This window comes from Clavelina lepadiformis, chromosome 2 (assembly GCF_947623445.1).
Source record: "Clavelina lepadiformis chromosome 2, kaClaLepa1.1, whole genome shotgun sequence".
NCBI lineage: Eukaryota > Metazoa > Chordata > Ascidiacea > Aplousobranchia > Clavelinidae > Clavelina > Clavelina lepadiformis.
The window spans coordinates 2,046,700-2,065,432 of record NC_135241.1 but is presented as its reverse complement, the minus strand read 5'-3'; the positions used below and the strand labels follow the sequence as shown (position 1 = coordinate 2,065,432).

The 18,733-nt window shown below is 41.5% G+C and overlaps 9 non-coding genes across 9 annotated transcripts; all 9 read left to right on the top strand.

The window, feature by feature from the left end:
- The first annotated feature begins 1,977 nt into the window (after positions 1-1,977).
- Trnas-cga (transfer RNA serine (anticodon CGA)) lies at positions 1,978-2,059 on the top strand. The gene has a single exon. It is a non-coding gene; the product is annotated as a tRNA-Ser (tRNA).
- Positions 2,060-4,146: 2,087 nt separating this feature from the next.
- On the top strand, positions 4,147-4,228 carry Trnas-cga (transfer RNA serine (anticodon CGA)). Its single transcript has one exon. It is a non-coding gene; the product is annotated as a tRNA-Ser (tRNA).
- A 2,191-nt stretch (positions 4,229-6,419) lies between these two features.
- Trnas-cga (transfer RNA serine (anticodon CGA)) lies at positions 6,420-6,501 on the top strand. Its single transcript has one exon. It is a non-coding gene; the product is annotated as a tRNA-Ser (tRNA).
- Positions 6,502-8,662: 2,161 nt separating this feature from the next.
- Trnas-cga (transfer RNA serine (anticodon CGA)) lies at positions 8,663-8,744 on the top strand. The gene has a single exon. It is a non-coding gene; the product is annotated as a tRNA-Ser (tRNA).
- Positions 8,745-10,958: 2,214 nt separating this feature from the next.
- Positions 10,959-11,040, top strand: Trnas-cga (transfer RNA serine (anticodon CGA)). Its single transcript has one exon. It is a non-coding gene; the product is annotated as a tRNA-Ser (tRNA).
- A 1,862-nt stretch (positions 11,041-12,902) lies between these two features.
- Trnas-cga (transfer RNA serine (anticodon CGA)) lies at positions 12,903-12,984 on the top strand. The gene has a single exon. It is a non-coding gene; the product is annotated as a tRNA-Ser (tRNA).
- Positions 12,985-14,846: 1,862 nt separating this feature from the next.
- On the top strand, positions 14,847-14,928 carry Trnas-cga (transfer RNA serine (anticodon CGA)). Its single transcript has one exon. It is a non-coding gene; the product is annotated as a tRNA-Ser (tRNA).
- Positions 14,929-16,855: 1,927 nt separating this feature from the next.
- Positions 16,856-16,937, top strand: Trnas-uga (transfer RNA serine (anticodon UGA)). The gene has a single exon. It is a non-coding gene; the product is annotated as a tRNA-Ser (tRNA).
- Positions 16,938-17,016: 79 nt separating this feature from the next.
- Positions 17,017-17,098, top strand: Trnal-caa (transfer RNA leucine (anticodon CAA)). Its single transcript has one exon. It is a non-coding gene; the product is annotated as a tRNA-Leu (tRNA).
- Positions 17,099-18,733: the final 1,635 nt, after the last annotated feature.

Genomic DNA, 18,733 nt, shown 5'->3' with positions numbered 1-18,733 from the left:
TCGTGGCCGAGTGGTTAAGGCGACAGACTAGAAATCTGCTGGGCTCTGCCCGCTTAGGTTCGAATCCTGCCGACAATGCAGATATTACTTTTGCAATTTCATCCTAAAGCAATAAAGTCAAGATGCGCAGAAAGCATAGGGTGGGTGGGGGGAAACCCATAGCACAGTGGAAAAACCGGAGAACGTCGACAGACAAGTTGCAGGTTCAAACCAGCGAGCCGCAGAGCGACGAGCCAACAACCGTTTGATGACCATTTGACTGTCTAGGCCACCAGCTGGCCAGACTCACGTCTGCAGCAAATAACAAATAACAGTTATTTACTTTAGTACTTAAAATTTAGTTGAAACTAGCTTATAGTTAATACACTACAGAGACGTAGGCGTAGCTAGGTCTCGAAATCAGCTTGGATTTCATCTAGACTACGCTAGCTTGATTTTCATCTAGACTACGCTTGCTTGATTTTCATCTAGACTACGCTAGCTTGATTTTCATCTAGACTACGCTAGCTTGATTTTCATCTAGACTACGCTAGCTTGATTTTCATCTAGACTACGCTAGCTACATTTTCTTCTTGTCAGATTTGAAAGTCAGGAGAAGATTCCGGAAACATCGACATGGTGGAATCTATCTAGTGATTCGAGAAAAGTGCCATTTTATCTATTTGCATTGCACATTAAGCACAGTTGCACTCACGTCTGCAGGCCACCAGCTGGCCAGACTCACGTCTGCAGGCCACCAGCTGGCCAGACTCACGTCTGCAGGCCACCAGCTGGCCAGAAAGAAGCTGCCAGAAGCTGTAAAAAAAGTTGAAAAAGTTGCAAAAACTTGCCCTACTAATCACCTAATCCTAATCCTAATCACTTACCTTATATAATATATATAGATATCTATATATAGATATAGTCATAAGTAAAACTAAAATTTATGAATTTCTTCACGTTTAAGGGGTCACTTCCCAATAAAACCACAATTTTGAGCCGGGCAACACAGTGATTGTGACCGTGTCGCACTCAATGCGTCATATTAAAAAAAGTAAAAATTTTCCGGTCCAATGCGCATGTGACGTCGATGTGGAGTAGTTCGTCGTTGCTTTGACGACAGCTGGTTCCAGGTTTAGGCTAAGTTGTAAATTTTGTGTGGGTTTGAATTTTTGTTTTTTTGGAGTATTTGTCATAAAATGTTAAGCTAAAAACTTGTTCTAAAGTTTAGGCAATTGTTATAGAAAACTGAGTACATGGATTTTGTCCAAATTAAGACTGTAGACAGACATAACCTAGGTCTTGTTGCAAGCCAAAATTCAGGGTAGGTTTATGATGTAGTTTTGCGTTGGTAGCTTCTTCATTTAACGCACTTTGCATTGAAAAGCCTATCTCTTTGAATTGGGACATGACCCCTTAAGCAAATAACAGTAGTTTACTTTAGTACTTAAAATTTAGTTGAAACTAGCTTATAGTTAATACACTACAGAGACGTACGTGTAGCTAGGTCTCGAAATCAGCTTGGATTTCATCTAGACTACGCTAGCTTGATTTTCATCTAGACTACGCTTGCTTGATTTTCATCTAGACTACGCTAGCTTGATTTTCATCTAGACTACGCTAGCTTGATTTTCATCTAGACTACGCTAGCTTGATTTTCATCTAGACTACGCTAGCTACATTTTCATCTAGACTACGCTTGCTTGATTTTCATCTTGTCAGATTTGAAAGTCAGGAGAAGATTCCGGAAACATCGACATGGTGGAATCTATCTAGTGATTCGAGAAAAGTGCCATTTTATCTATTTGCATTGCACATTAAGCACAGTTGTCGTGGCCGACAACTTAAGGCAACGTTAAGGCGACAGACTTGAAATCTGTTAGGCTATGCCCGCGTAGGTTCGAATCCTGCCGACAACGCCGATATTACTTTTGCAATTTCATATGGATATTCGGAAAAGTGCGATTTTATCTATTTCTCATCTATGCATTAAGCACAGTTGTCGTGGCCGAGTGGTTAAGGCGACAGACTCGAAATCTGTTGGGCCCTGCCCGCGTAGGTTCGAATCCCGCCGACAACGCCGATATTACTTTTGCAATTTCATATGGATATTCGGAAATGTGCCATTTTAACTATTTCATCTATGCATTAAGCACAGTTGTCGTGGCCGAGTGGTTAAGGCGACAGACTTGAAATCTGTTAGGCTATGCCCGCGTAGGTTCGAATCTTGCCGACAATGCAGATATTACTTTTGCAATTTCATATGGATATTCGGAAATGTGCCATTTTAACTATTTCATCTATGCATTAAGCACAGTTGTCGTGGCCGAGTGGTTAAGGCGACAGACTAGAAATCTGCTGGGCTCTGCCCGCTTAGGTTCGAATCCTGCCGACAATGCAGATATTACTTTTGCAATTTCATCCTAAAGCAATAAAGTCAAGATGCGCAGAAAGCATAGGGTGGGTGGGGGGAAACCCATAGCACAGTGGAAAAACCGGAGAACGTCGACAGACAAGCTGCAGGTTCAAACCAGCGAGCCGCAGAGCGACGAGCCAACAACCGTTTGATGACCATTTGACTGTCTAGGCCACCAGCTGGCCAGACTCACGTCTGCAGCAAATAACAAATAACAGTTATTTACTTTAGTACTTAAAATTTAGTTGAAACTAGCTTATAGTTAATACACTACAGAGACGTAGGCGTAGCTAGGTCTCGAAATCAGCTTGGATTTCATCTAGACTACGCTAGCTTGATTTTCATCTAGACTACGCTTGCTTGATTTTCATCTAGACTACGCTAGCTTGATTTTCATCTAGACTACGCTAGCTTGATTTTCATCTAGACTACGCTAGCTTGATTTTCATCTAGACTACGCTAGCTACATTTTCTTCTTGTCAGATTTGAAAGTCAGGAGAAGATTCCGGAAACATCGACATGGTGGAATCTATCTAGTGATTCGAGAAAAGTGCCATTTTATCTATTTGCATTGCACATTAAGCACAGTTGCACTCACGTCTGCAGGCCACCAGCTGGCCAGACTCACGTCTGCAGGCCACCAGCTGGCCAGACTCACGTCTGCAGGCCACCAGCTGGCCAGAAAGAAGCTGCCAGAAGCTGTAAAAAAAGTTGAAAAAGTTGCAAAAACTTGCCCTACTAATCACCTAATCCTAATCCTAATCACTTACCTTATATAATATATATAGATATCTATATATAGATATAGTCATAAGTAAAACTAAAATTTATGAATTTCTTCACGTTTAAGGGGTCACTTCCCAATAAAACCACAATTTTGAGCCGGGCAACACAGTGATTGTGACCGTGTCGCACTCAATGCGTCATATTAAAAAAAGTAAAAATTTTCCGGTCCAATGCGCATGTGACATCGATGTGGAGTAGTTCGTCGTTGCTTTGACGACAGCTGGTTCCAGGTTTAGGCTAAGTTGTAAATTTTGTGTGGGTTTGAATTTTTGTTTTTTTGGAGTATTTGTCATAAAATGTTAAGCTAAAAACTTGTTCTAAAGTTTAGGCAATTGTTATAGAAAACTGAGTACATGGATTTTGTCCAAATTAAGACTGTAGACAGACATAACCTAGGTCTTGTTGCAAGCCAAAATTCAGGGTAGGTTTATGATGTAGTTTTGCGTTGGTAGCTTCTTGATTTAACGCACTTTGCATTGAAAAGCCTATCTCTTTGAATTGGGACATGACCCCTTAAGCAAATAACAGTAGTTTACTTTAGTACTTAAAATTTAGTTGAAACTAGCTTATAGTTAATACACTACAGAGACGTAGGCGTAGCTAGGTCTCGAAATCAGCTTGGATTTCATCTAGACTACGCTAGCTTGATTTTCATCTAGACTACGCTTGCTTGATTTTCATCTTGTCAGATTTGAAAGTCAGGAGAAGATTCCGGAAACATCGACATGGTGGAATCTATCTAGTGATTCGAGAAAAGTGCCATTTTATCTATTTGCATTGCACATTAAGCACAGTTGTCGTGGCCGACAACTTAAGGCAACGTTAAGGCGACAGACTTGAAATCTGTTAGGCTATGCCCGCGTAGGTTCGAATCCTGCCGACAACGCCGATATTACTTTTGCAATTTCATATGGATATTCGGAAAAGTGCGATTTTATCTATTTCTCATCTATGCATTAAGCACAGTTGTCGTGGCCGAGTGGTTAAGGCGACAGACTCGAAATCTGTTGGGCCCTGCCCGCGTAGGTTCGAATCCCGCCGACAACGCCGATATTACTTTTGCAATTTCATATGGATATTCGGAAATGTGCCATTTTAACTATTTCATCTATGCATTAAGCACAGTTGTCGTGGCCGAGTGGTTAAGGCGACAGACTTGAAATCTGTTAGGCTATGCCCGCGTAGGTTCGAATCTTGCCGACAATGCAGATATTACTTTTGCAATTTCATATGGATATTCGGAAATGTGCCATTTTAACTATTTCATCTATGCATTAAGCACAGTTGTCGTGGCCGAGTGGTTAAGGCGACAGACTAGAAATCTGCTGGGCTCTGCCCGCTTAGGTTCGAATCCTGCCGACAATGCAGATATTACTTTTGCAATTTCATCCTAAAGCAATAAAGTCAAGATGCGCAGAAAGCATAGGGTGGGTGGGGGGAAACCCATAGCACAGTGGAAAAACCGGAGAACGTCGACAGACAAGCTGCAGGTTCAAACCAGCGAGCCGCAGAGCGACGAGCCAACAACCGTTTGATGACCATTTGACTGTCTAGGCCACCAGCTGGCCAGACTCACGTCTGCAGCAAATAACAAATAACAGTTATTTACTTTAGTACTTAAAATTTAGTTGAAACTAGCTTATAGTTAATACACTACAGAGACGTAGGCGTAGCTAGGTCTCGAAATCAGCTTGGATTTCATCTAGACTACGCTAGCTTGATTTTCATCTAGACTACGCTTGCTTGATTTTCATCTAGACTACGCTAGCTTGATTTTCATCTAGACTACGCTAGCTTGATTTTCATCTAGACTACGCTAGCTTGATTTTCATCTAGACTACGCTAGCTACATTTTCTTCTTGTCAGATTTGAAAGTCAGGAGAAGATTCCGGAAACATCGACATGGTGGAATCTATCTAGTGATTCGAGAAAAGTGCCATTTTATCTATTTGCATTGCACATTAAGCACAGTTGCACTCACGTCTGCAGGCCACCAGCTGGCCAGACTCACGTCTGCAGGCCACCAGCTGGCCAGACTCACGTCTGCAGGCCACCAGCTGGCCAGAAAGAAGCTGCCAGAAGCTGTAAAAAAAGTTGAAAAAGTTGAAAAAACTTGCCCTACTAATCACCTAATCCTAATCCTAATCACTTACCTTATATAATATATATAGATATCTATATATAGATATAGTCATAAGTAAAACTAAAATTTATGAATTTCTTCACGTTTAAGGGGTCACTTCCCAATAAAACCACAATTTTGAGCCGGGCAACACAGTGATTGTGACCGTGTCGCACTCAATGCGTCATATTAAAAAAAGTAAAAATTTTCCGGTCCAATGCGCATGTGACGTCGATGTGGAGTAGTTCGTCGTTGCTTTGACGACAGCTGGTTCCAGGTTTAGGCTAAGTTGTAAATTTTGTGTGGGTTTGAATTTTTGTTTTTTTGGAGTATTTGTCATAAAATGTTAAGCTAAAAACTTGTTCTAAAGTTTAGGCAATTGTTATAGAAAACTGAGTACATGGATTTTGTCCAAATTAAGACTGTAGACAGACATAACCTAGGTCTTGTTGCAAGCCAAAATTCAGGGTAGGTTTATGATGTAGTTTTGCGTTGGTAGCTTCTTCATTTAACGCACTTTGCATTGAAAAGCCTATCTCTTTGAATTGGGACATGACCCCTTAAGCAAATAACAGTAGTTTACTTTAGTACTTAAAATTTAGTTGAAACTAGCTTATAGTTAATACACTACAGAGACGTAGGCGTAGCTAGGTCTCGAAATCAGCTTGGATTTCATCTAGACTACGCTAGCTTGATTTTCATCTAGACTACGCTTGCTTGATTTTCATCTAGACTACGCTAGCTTGATTTTCATCTAGACTACGCTAGCTTGATTTTCATCTAGACTACGCTAGCTTGATTTTCATCTAGACTACGCTAGCTACATTTTCATCTTGTCAGATTTGAAAGTCAGGAGAAGATTCCGGAAACATCGACATGGTGGAATCTATCTAGTGATTCGAGAAAAGTGCCATTTTATCTATTTGCATTGCACATTAAGCACAGTTGTCGTGGCCGACAACTTAAGGCAACGTTAAGGCGACAGACTTGAAATCTGTTAGGCTATGCCCGCGTAGGTTCGAATCCTGCCGACAACGCCGATATTACTTTTGCAATTTCATATGGATATTCGGAAAAGTGCGATTTTATCTATTTCTCATCTATGCATTAAGCACAGTTGTCGTGGCCGAGTGGTTAAGGCGACAGACTCGAAATCTGTTGGGCCCTGCCCGCGTAGGTTCGAATCCCGCCGACAACGCCGATATTACTTTTGCAATTTCATATGGATATTCGGAAATGTGCCATTTTAACTATTTCATCTATGCATTAAGCACAGTTGTCGTGGCCGAGTGGTTAAGGCGACAGACTTGAAATCTGTTAGGCTATGCCCGCGTAGGTTCGAATCCTGCCGACAATGCAGATATTACTTTTGCAATTTCATATGGATATTCGGAAATGTGCGATTTTAACTATTTCATCTATGCATTAAGCACAGTTGTCGTGGCCGAGTGGTTAAGGCGACAGACTAGAAATCTGCTGGGCTCTGCCCGCTTAGGTTCGAATCCTGCCGACAATGCAGATATTACTTTTGCAATTTCATCCTAAAGCAATAAAGTCAAGATGCGCAGAAAGCATAGGGTGGGTGGGGGGAAACCCATAGCACAGTGGAAAAACCGGAGAACGTCGACAGACAAGTTGCAGGTTCAAACCAGCGAGCCGCAGAGCGACGAGCCAACAACCGTTTGATGACCATTTGACTGTCTAGGCCACCAGCTGGCCAGACTCACGTCTGCAGCAAATAACAAATAACAGTTATTTACTTTAGTACTTAAAATTTAGTTGAAACTAGCTTATAGTTAATACACTACAGAGACGTAGGCGTAGCTAGGTCTCGAAATCAGCTTGGATTTCATCTAGACTACGCTAGCTTGATTTTCATCTAGACTACGCTTGCTTGATTTTCATCTAGACTACGCTAGCTTGATTTTCATCTAGACTACGCTAGCTTGATTTTCATCTAGACTACGCTAGCTTGATTTTCATCTAGACTACGCTAGCTACATTTTCTTCTTGTCAGATTTGAAAGTCAGGAGAAGATTCCGGAAACATCGACATGGTGGAATCTATCTAGTGATTCGAGAAAAGTGCCATTTTATCTATTTGCATTGCACATTAAGCACAGTTGCACTCACGTCTGCAGGCCACCAGCTGGCCAGACTCACGTCTGCAGTCCACCAGCTGGCCAGAAAGAAGCTGCCAGAAGCTGTAAAAAAAGTTGAAAAAGTTGCAAAAACTTGCCCTACTAATCACCTAATCCTAATCCTAATCACTTACCTTATATAATATATATAGATATCTATATATAGATATAGTCATAAGTAAAACTAAAATTTATGAATTTCTTCACGTTTAAGGGGTCACTTCCCAATAAAACGACAATTTTGAGCCGGGCAACACAGTGATTGTGACCGTGTCGCACTCAATGCGTCATATTAAAAAAAGTAAAAATTTTCCGGTCCAATGCGCATGTGACGTCGATGTGGAGTAGTTCGTCGTTGCTTTGACGACAGCTGGTTCCAGGTTTAGGCTAAGTTGTAAATTTTGTGTGGGTTTGAATTTTTGTTTTTTTGGAGTATTTGTCATAAAATGTTAAGCTAAAAACTTGTTCTAAAGTTTAGGCAATTGTTATAGAAAACTGAGTACATGGATTTTGTCCAAATTAAGACTGTAGACAGACATAACCTAGGTCTTGTTGCAAGCCAAAATTCAGGGTAGGTTTATGATGTAGTTTTGCGTTGGTAGCTTCTTGATTTAACGCACTTTGCATTGAAAAGCCTATCTCTTTGAATTGGGACATGACCCCTTAAGCAAATAACAGTAGTTTACTTTAGTACTTAAAATTTAGTTGAAACTAGCTTATAGTTAATACACTACAGAGACGTAGGCGTAGCTAGGTCTCGAAATCAGCTTGGATTTCATCTAGACTACGCTAGCTTGATTTTCATCTAGACTACGCTTGCTTGATTTTCATCTAGACTACGCTAGCTTGATTTTCATCTAGACTACGCTAGCTTGATTTTCATCTAGACTACGCTAGCTTGATTTTCATCTAGACTACGCTAGCTACATTTTCATCTTGTCAGATTTGAAAGTCAGGAGAAGATTCCGGAAACATCGACATGGTGGAATCTATCTAGTGATTCGAGAAAAGTGCCATTTTATCTATTTGCATTGCACATTAAGCACAGTTGTCGTGGCCGACAACTTAAGGCAACGTTAAGGCGACAGACTTGAAATCTGTTAGGCTATGCCCGCGTAGGTTCGAATCCTGCCGACAACGCCGATATTACTTTTGCAATTTCATATGGATATTCGGAAAAGTGCGATTTTATCTATTTCTCATCTATGCATTAAGCACAGTTGTCGTGGCCGAGTGGTTAAGGCGACAGACTCGAAATCTGTTGGGCCCTGCCCGCGTAGGTTCGAATCCCGCCGACAACGCCGATATTACTTTTGCAATTTCATATGGATATTCGGAAATGTGCCATTTTAACTATTTCATCTATGCATTAAGCACAGTTGTCGTGGCCGAGTGGTTAAGGCGACAGACTCGAAATCTGTTGGGCTATGCCCGCGTAGGTTCGAATCCCGCCGACAATGCAGATATTACTTTTGCAATTTCATATGGATATTCGGAAATGTGCCATTTTAACTATTTCATCTATGCATTAAGCACAGTTGTCGTGGCCGAGTGGTTAAGGCGACAGACTTGAAATCTGTTAGGCTATGCCCGCGTAAGTTCGAATCCTGCCGACAATGCAGATATTACTTTTGCAATTTCATATGGATATTCGGAAATGTGCGATTTTAACTATTTCATCTATGCATTAAGCACAGTTGTCGTGGCCGAGTGGTTAAGGCGACAGACTAGAAATCTGCTGGGCTCTGCCCGCTTAGGTTCGAATCCTGCCGACAATGCAGATATTACTTTTGCAATTTCATCCTAAAGCAATAAAGTCAAGATGCGCAGAAAGCATAGAGGGGGGTGGGGGGGAACCCATAGCACAGTGGAAAAACCGGAGAACGTCGACAGACAAGCTGCAGGTTCAAACCAGCGAGCCGCAGAGCGACGAGCCAACAACCGTTTGATGACCATTTGACTGTCTAGGCCACCAGCTGGCCAGACTCACGTCTGTAGGCCACCAGCTGGCCAGACTCACGTCTGTAGGCCACCATCTGGCCAGACTCACGTCTGTAGGCCACCAGCTGGCCAGACTCACGTCTGTAGGCCACCAGCTGGCCAGACTCACGTCTGTAGGCCACCAGCTGGCCAGACTCACGTCTGTAGGCCACCAGCTGGCCAGACTCACGTCTGTAGGCCACCAGCTGGCCAGACTCACGTCTGTAGGCCACCAGCTGGCCAGACTCACGTCTGTAGGCCACCAGCTGGCCAGACTCACGTCTGTAGGCCACCAGCTGGCCAGACTCACCTCTGTAGGCCACCAGCTGGCCAGACTCACGTAAATCCTGAGTATTTAGGAAGCTGCCAGAAGCTGTAAAAAAAGTTGAAAAAGTTGCAAAAACTTGCCCTACTAATCACCTAATCCTAATCCTAATCCTAATCACTTACCTTATATAATATATATAGATATCTATATATAGATATAGTCATAAGTAAAACTAAAATTTATGAATTTCTTCACGTTTAAGGGGTCACTTCCCAATAAAACGACAATTTTGAGCCGGGCAACACAGTGATTGTGACCGTGTCGCACTCAATGCGTCATATTAAAAAAAGTAAAAATTTTCCGGTCCAATGCGCATGTGACGTCGATGTGGAGTAGTTCGTCGTTGCTTTGACGACAGCTGGTTCCAGGTCTAGGCTAAGTTGTAAATTTTGTGTGGGTTTGAATTTTTGTTTTTTTGGAGTATTTGTCATAAAATGTTAAGCTAAAAACTTGTTCTAAAGTTTTGGCAATTGTTATAGAAAACTGAGTACATGGATTTTGTCCAAATTAAGACTGTAGACAGACATAACCTAGGTCTTGTTGCAAGCCAAAATTCAGGGTAAGTTTATGATGTAGTTTTGCGTTGGTAGCTTCTTCATTTAACGCACTTTGCATTGAAAAGCCTATCTCTTTGAATTGGGACATTACCCCTTAAGCAAATAACAGTAGTTTACTTTAGTACTTAAAATTTAGTTGAAACTAGCTTATAGTTAATACACTACAGAGACGTAGGCGTAGCTAGGTCTCGAAATCAGCTTGGATTTCATCTAGACTACGCTAGCTTGATTTTCATCTAGACTACGCTTGCTTGATTTTCATCTAGACTACGCTAGCTTGATTTTCATCTAGACTACGCTAGCTTGATTTTCATCTAGACTACGCTAGCTTGATTTTCATCTAGACTACGCTAGCTACATTTTCATCTTGTCAGATTTGAAAGTCAGGAGAAGATTCCGGAAACATCGACATGGTGGAATCTATCTAGTGATTCGAGAAAAGTGCCATTTTATCTATTTGCATTGCACATTAAGCACAGTTGTCGTGGCCGACAACTTAAGGCAACGTTAAGGCGACAGACTTGAAATCTGTTAGGCTATGCCCGCGTAGGTTCGAATCCTGCCGACAACGCCGATATTACTTTTGCAATTTCATATGGATATTCGGAAAAGTGCGATTTTATCTATTTCTCATCTATGCATTAAGCACAGTTGTCGTGGCCGAGTGGTTAAGGCGACAGACTCGAAATCTGTTGGGCCCTGCCCGCGTAGGTTCGAATCCTGCCGACAACGCCGATATTACTTTTGCAATTTCATATGGATATTCGGAAATGTGCCATTTTAACTATTTCATCTATGCATTAAGCACAGTTGTCGTGGCCGAGTGGTTAAGGCGACAGACTCGAAATCTGTTGGGCTATGCCCGCGTAGGTTCGAATCCCGCCGACAATGCAGATATTACTTTTGCAATTTCATATGGATATTCGGAAATGTGCCATTTTAACTATTTCATCTATGCATTAAGCACAGTTGTCGTGGCCGAGTGGTTAAGGCGACAGACTTGAAATCTGTTAGGCTATGCCCGCGTAGGTTCGAATCCTGCCGACAATGCAGATATTACTTTTGCAATTTCATATGGATATTCGGAAATGTGCGATTTTAACTATTTCATCTATGCATTAAGCACAGTTGTCGTGGCCGAGTGGTTAAGGCGACAGACTAGAAATTTGCTGGGCTCTGCCCGCTTAGGTTCGAATCCTGCCGACAATGCAGATATTACTTTTGCAATTTCATCCTAAAGCAATAAAGTCAAGATGCGCAGAAAGCATAGGGTGGGTGGGGGGAACCCATAGCACAGTGGAAAAACCGGAGAACGTCGACAGACAAGCTGCAGGTTCAAACCAGCGAGCCGCAGAGCGACGAGCCAACAACCGTTTGATGACCATTTGACTGTCTAGGCCACCAGCTGGCCAGACTCACGTCTGCAGGCCACCAGCTGGCCAGACTCACGTCTGCAGGCCATCAGCTGGCCAGACTCACGTCTGCAGGCCACCAGCTGGCCAGACTCACGTAAATCCTGAGTATTTAGGAAGCTGCAAGAAGCTGTAAAAAAAGTTGAAAAAGTTGCAAAAACTTGCCCTACTAATCACGTAATCCTAATCCTAATCACTTACCTTATATAATATATATAGATATCTATATATAGATATAGTCATAAGTAAAACTAAAATTTATGAATTTCTTCACGTTTAAGGGGTCACTTCCCAATAAAACGACAATTTTGAGCCGGGCAACACAGTGATTGTGACCGTGTCGCACTCAATGCGTCATATTAAAAAAAGTAAAAATTTTCCGGTCCAATGCGCATATGACGTCGATGTGGAGTAGTTCGTCGTTGCTTTGACGACAGCTGGTTCCAGGTCTAGGCTAAGTTGTAAATTTTGTGTGGGTTTGAATTTTTGTTTTTTTGGAGTATTTGTCATAAAATGTTAAGCTAAAAACTTGTTCTAAAGTTTAAGCAATTGTTATAGAAAACTGAGTACATGGATTTTGTCCAAATTAAGACTGTAGACAGACATAACCTAGGTCTTGTTGCAAGCCAAAATTCAGGGTAGGTTTATGATGTAGTTTTGCGTTGGTAGCTTCTTCATTTAACGCACTTTGCATTGAAAAGCCTATCTCTTTGAATTGGGACATGACCCCTTAAGCAAATAACAGTAGTTTACTTTAGTACTTAAAATTTAGTTGAAACTAGCTTATAGTTAATACACTACAGAGACGTAGGCGTAGCTAGGTCTCGAAATCAGCTTGGATTTCATCTAGACTACGCTAGCTTGATTTTCATCTAGACTACGCTAGCTACATTTTCATCTTGTCAGATTTGAAAGTCAGGAGAAGATTCCGGAAACATCGACATGGTGGAATCTATCTAGTGATTCGAGAAAAGTGCCATTTTATCTATTTGCATTGCACATTAAGCACAGTTGTCGTGGCCGACAACTTAAGGCAACGTTAAGGCGACTGACTTGAAATCTGTTAGGCTATGCCCGCGTAGGTTCGAATCCTGCCGACAACGCCGATATTACTTTTGCAATTTCATATGGATATTCGGAAAAGTGCGATTTTATCTATTTCTCATCTATGCATTAAGCACAGTTGTCGTGGCCGAGTGGTTAAGGCGACAGACTCGAAATCTGTTGGGCCCTGCCCGCGTAGGTTCGAATCCTGCCGACAACGCCGATATTACTTTTGCAATTTCATATGGATATTCGGAAATGTGCCATTTTAACTATTTCATCTATGCATTAAGCACAGTTGTCGTGGCCGAGTGGTTAAGGCGACAGACTCGAAATCTGTTGGGCTATGCCCGCGTAGGTTCGAATCCCGCCGACAATGCAGATATTACTTTTGCAATTTCATATGGATATTCGGAAATGTGCCATTTTAACTATTTCATCTATGCATTAAGCACAGTTGTCGTGGCCGAGTGGTTAAGGCGACAGACTTGAAATCTGTTAGGCTATGCCCGCGTAGGTTCGAATCCTGCCGACAATGCAGATATTACTTTTGCAATTTCATATGGATATTCGGAAATGTGCGATTTTAACTATTTCATCTATGCATTAAGCACAGTTGTCGTGGCCGAGTGGTTAAGGCGACAGACTAGAAATTTGCTGGGCTCTGCCCGCTTAGGTTCGAATCCTGCCGACAATGCAGATATTACTTTTGCAATTTCATCCTAAAGCAATAAAGTCAAGATGCGCAGAAAGCATAGGGTGGGTGGGGGGAACCCATAGCACAGTGGAAAAACCGGAGAACGTCGACAGACAAGCTGCAGGTTCAAACCAGCGAGCCGCAGAGCGACGAGCCAACAACCGTTTGATGACCATTTGACTGTCTAGGCCACCAGCTGGCCAGACTCACGTCTGCAGGCCACCAGCTGGCCAGACTCACGTCTGCAGGCCATCAGCTGGCCAGACTCACGTCTGCAGGCCACCAGCTGGCCAGACTCACGTAAATCCTGAGTATTTAGGAAGCTGCAAGAAGCTGTAAAAAAAGTTGAAAAAGTTGCAAAAACTTGCCCTACTAATCACGTAATCCTAATCCTAATCACTTACCTTATATAATATATATAGATATCTATATATAGATATAGTCATAAGTAAAACTAAAATTTATGAATTTCTTCACGTTTAAGGGGTCACTTCCCAATAAAACGACAATTTTGAGCCGGGCAACACAGTGATTGTGACCGTGTCGCACTCAATGCGTCATATTAAAAAAAGTAAAAATTTTCCGGTCCAATGCGCATATGACGTCGATGTGGAGTAGTTCGTCGTTGCTTTGACGACAGCTGGTTCCAGGTCTAGGCTAAGTTGTAAATTTTGTGTGGGTTTGAATTTTTGTTTTTTTGGAGTATTTGTCATAAAATGTTAAGCTAAAAACTTGTTCTAAAGTTTAAGCAATTGTTATAGAAAACTGAGTACATGGATTTTGTCCAAATTAAGACTGTAGACAGACATAACCTAGGTCTTGTTGCAAGCCAAAATTCAGGGTAGGTTTATGATGTAGTTTTGCGTTGGTAGCTTCTTCATTTAACGCACTTTGCATTGAAAAGCCTATCTCTTTGAATTGGGACATGACCCCTTAAGCAAATAACAGTAGTTTACTTTAGTACTTAAAATTTAGTTGAAACTAGCTTATAGTTAATACACTACAGAGACGTAGGCGTAGCTAGGTCTCGAAATCAGCTTGGATTTCATCTAGACTACGCTAGCTTGATTTTCATCTAGACTACGCTAGCTACATTTTCATCTTGTCAGATTTGAAAGTCAGGAGAAGATTCCGGAAACATCGACATGGTGGAATCTATCTAGTGATTCGAGAAAAGTGCCATTTTATCTATTTGCATTGCACATTAAGCACAGTTGTCGTGGCCGACAACTTAAGGCAACGTTAAGGCGACTGACTTGAAATCTGTTAGGCTATGCCCGCGTAGGTTCGAATCCTGCCGACAACGCCGATATTACTTTTGCAATTTCATATGGATATTCGGAAAAGTGCGATTTTATCTATTTCTCATCTATGCATTAAGCACAGTTGTCGTGGCCGAGTGGTTAAGGCGACAGACTCGAAATCTGTTGGGCCCTGCCCGCGTAGGTTCGAATCCCGCCGACAACGCCGATATTACTTTTGCAATTTCATATGGATATTCGGAAATGTGCCATTTTAACTATTTCATCTATGCATTAAGCACAGTTGTCGTGGCCGAGTGGTTAAGGCGACAGACTCGAAATCTGTTGGGCTATGCCCGCGTAGGTTCGAATCCCGCCGACAATGCAGATATTACTTTTGCAATTTCATATGGATATTCGGAAATGTGCGATTTTAACTATTTCATCTATGCATTAAGCACAGTTGTCGTGGCCGAGTGGTTAAGGCGACAGACTTGAAATCTGTTAGGCTATGCCCGCGTAGGTTCGAATCCTGCCGACAATGCAGATATTACTTTTGCAATTTCATATGGATATTCGGAAATGTGCCATTTTAACTATTTCATCTATGCATTAAGCACAGTTGTCGTGGCCGAGTGGTTAAGGCGACAGACTAGAAATCTGCTGGGCTCTGCCCGCTTAGGTTCGAATCCTGCCGACAATGCAGATATTACTTTTGCAATTTCATCCTAAAGCAATAAAGTCAAGATGCGCAGAAAGCATAGGGTGGGTGGGGGGAACCCATAGCACAGTGGAAAAACCGGAGAACGTCGACAGACAAGCTGCAGGTTCAAACCAGCGAGCCGCAGAGCGACGAGCCAACAACCGTTTGATGACCATTTGACTGTCTAGGCCACCAGCTGGCCAGACTCACGTCTGCAGGCCACCAGCTGGCCAGACTCACGTCTGCAGGCCATCAGCTGGCCAGACTCACGTCTGCAGGCCACCAGCTGGCCAGACTCACGTAAATCCTGAGTATTTAGGAAGCTGCAAGAAGCTGTAAAAAAAGTTGAAAAAGTTGCAAAAACTTGCCCTACTAATCACGTAATCCTAATCCTAATCACTTACCTTATATAATATATATAGATATCTATATATAGATATAGTCATAAGTAAAACTAAAATTTATGAATTTCTTCACGTTTAAGGGGTCACTTCCCAATAAAACGACAATTTTGAGCCGGGCAACACAGTGATTGTGACCGTGTCGCACTCAATGCGTCATATTAAAAAAAGTAAAAATTTTCCGGTCCAATGCGCATGTGACGTCGATGTGGAGTAGTTCGTCGTTGCTTTGACGACAGCTGGTTCCAGGTCTAGGCTAAGTTGTAAATTTTGTGTGGGTTTGAATTTTTGTTTTTTTGGAGTATTTGTCATAAAATGTTAAGCTAAAAACTTGTTCTAAAGTTTAGGCAATTGTTATAGAAAACTGAGTACATGGATTTTGTCCAAATTAAGACTGTAGACAGACATAACCTAGGTCTTGTTGCAAGCCAAAATTCAGGGTAGGTTTATGATGTAGTTTTGCGTTGGTAGCTTCTTGATTTAATGTACTTTGCATTGAAAAGCCTATCTCTTTGAATTGAGACATGACCCCTTAAGCAAATAACAGAAGTTTGCTTTAGTACTTAAAATTTAGTTGAAACTAGCTTATAGGTAATACACTACAGAGACGTAGGCGTAGCTAGGTCTCGAAATCAGCTTGATTTTCATCTAGACTACGCTAGCTTGATTTTCATCTAGACTACGCTAGCTTGATTTTCATCTAGACTACGCTAGCTAGACATTCATCTAGACTACCCTAGCTAGATTTTTATCTAGACTACGCTAGCTACATTTTCATCTTGTCAGATTTGAAAGTCAGGAGAAGATTCCGGAAACACCGACATGGTGGAATCTATCTAGTGATTCGAGAAAAGTGCCATTTTATCTATTTGCATTTCACATTAAGCACAGTTGTCGTGGCCGAGTGGTTAAGGCGACAGACTTGAAATCTGTTAGGCTATGCCCGCGTAGGTTCGAATCCCGCCGACAACGCAGATATTACTTTTGCAATTTCATATGGATTTTCGGAAATGTGCCATTTTATCTATTTCATCTATGCATTAAGCACAGTTGTCGTGGCCGAGTGGTTAAGGCGACAGACTTGAAATCTGTTAGGCTATGCCCGCGTAGGTTCGAATCCTGCCGACAACGCCGATATTACTTTTGCAATTTCATATGGATATTCGGAAAAGTGCGATTTTATATATTTCTCATCTATGCATTAAGCACAGTTGTCGTGGCCGAATGGTTAAGGCGACAGGCTCAAAATCTGTTGGGCCCAGCCCGCTTAGGTTCGAATCCTGCCGACAACGCGGAATTGGAATCACACTTCCATAAGTGATTTGCGAAAAGTGCGATTTTATCTATTTGCATTGAACATTAAGCACAGTTGTGGTATATTTTATTAAAAAACCAATAAAAGCATTTGGAATTCAAGTTTATACGCCGAAACGGACTTGGAAGGTCCTGGGTTTGAACCGGGAACCTTTGGATTGTTATTCGCTAAACTTTCCTCTCCACCTAATGTGCATCAGGATGCTGCGCCATTGGCCTGACTGAAGACAGAGCGGGTAATTTGCAACATATTCTGGTTGACGAAAGCAATGTACAGTAACTAAAGTTTAACAGCCGTAACAACTACTGACTTTGGAATAATTTAGGTATTGCATAATAACAAGATATCAACACCGGTTAATACTGCTCTGGTTGTAAGTTGCCGAACATCCTCCCAGAGTTTGCAGGTTCAAAACCTTGTCCACCCACCTCCTGCTTTTCTTGCGAGATTGTAAGTCCGACTGCGTTAAAGTGCACAATAATATTGCAAAAACGTCCAAAGTCCTAAAGCAATAAAGTAAAGATGCACAGAAAGCACAGAAAGCATAGGGTGGGTGGGGGAACCCATAGCACAGTGGAAAAACCGGAGAACGTCGACAGACAAGCTGCAGGTTCAAACCAGCGAGCCGCAGAGCGACGAGCCAACAACCGTTTGATGACCATTTGACCGTCTAGACCACCAGCTGGCTAGACTCACGTCTAGACCAACAGCTGTCTAGGCCACCAGCTGGCTACTTATTCTTACTAAACGCAGTGATATTCTTATTCACTTATTCTTACTAAACGCACTTATTCTTACTAATCGCCAACGTCAAAACCTCGCAATCAATAAATGCAGGAAATTTGTTGCCACGGCTACAAACAAAAAAAAGCTACTACGAAAAGCAAGACCTCTGATTACAATCGCAATCATGCAAACTCTGTTTACTATTACAATGCGTAAGATTTGGATCTGTGCTTTTCCTACAACAAAACCTATCTAAATATAATCACATAAATTAATATTTGGCCGAGTTTTATTGAACAATCGTTGGTAACACGCTCTATTTACAGTTCCCTTATTGGTTATTGTTTACTTGCTATATTCCGGATCGTTAGAATGGACTACGATATCAACGGTTTTACTGATCTGCTATTACTTCGCTTTAAGCAACAGGCTAGTACTTAATACAACCCCATTTTAAATCTATTGTATCTTTAAAACATACTTAAGAAGTACGGTTTTAATTTTAGATAGCACAAGTTTCAACCAAAAAAGTAGTTTTTGTTATAATGCTGTGTTGTTATTCTTTTTGCAGCTTTTTCAACGTCGTAATATACAACGTTTCTGACGAAGACTTTCGAAAAGAAATATTTCAAATCATAAAACTCATTGCAAAGAAGAAATAAATAAAGAAATATAACATTTCAATATGCATGAACTTAATATTACATACTGTACAGTGTATAAGTTTGTCATCACCAGCAAGTAATCATTAAAGAGATTGCTATAAAATTTGAAATCATAAAGCCCACGTTACGTTATTGAATGATAGAATTTGGAGCCAAACTGCAATTTTTCCACCGCTTAGCATTGGTTATGCGATAACCAAGTTATTACTCATTTTTCTAAG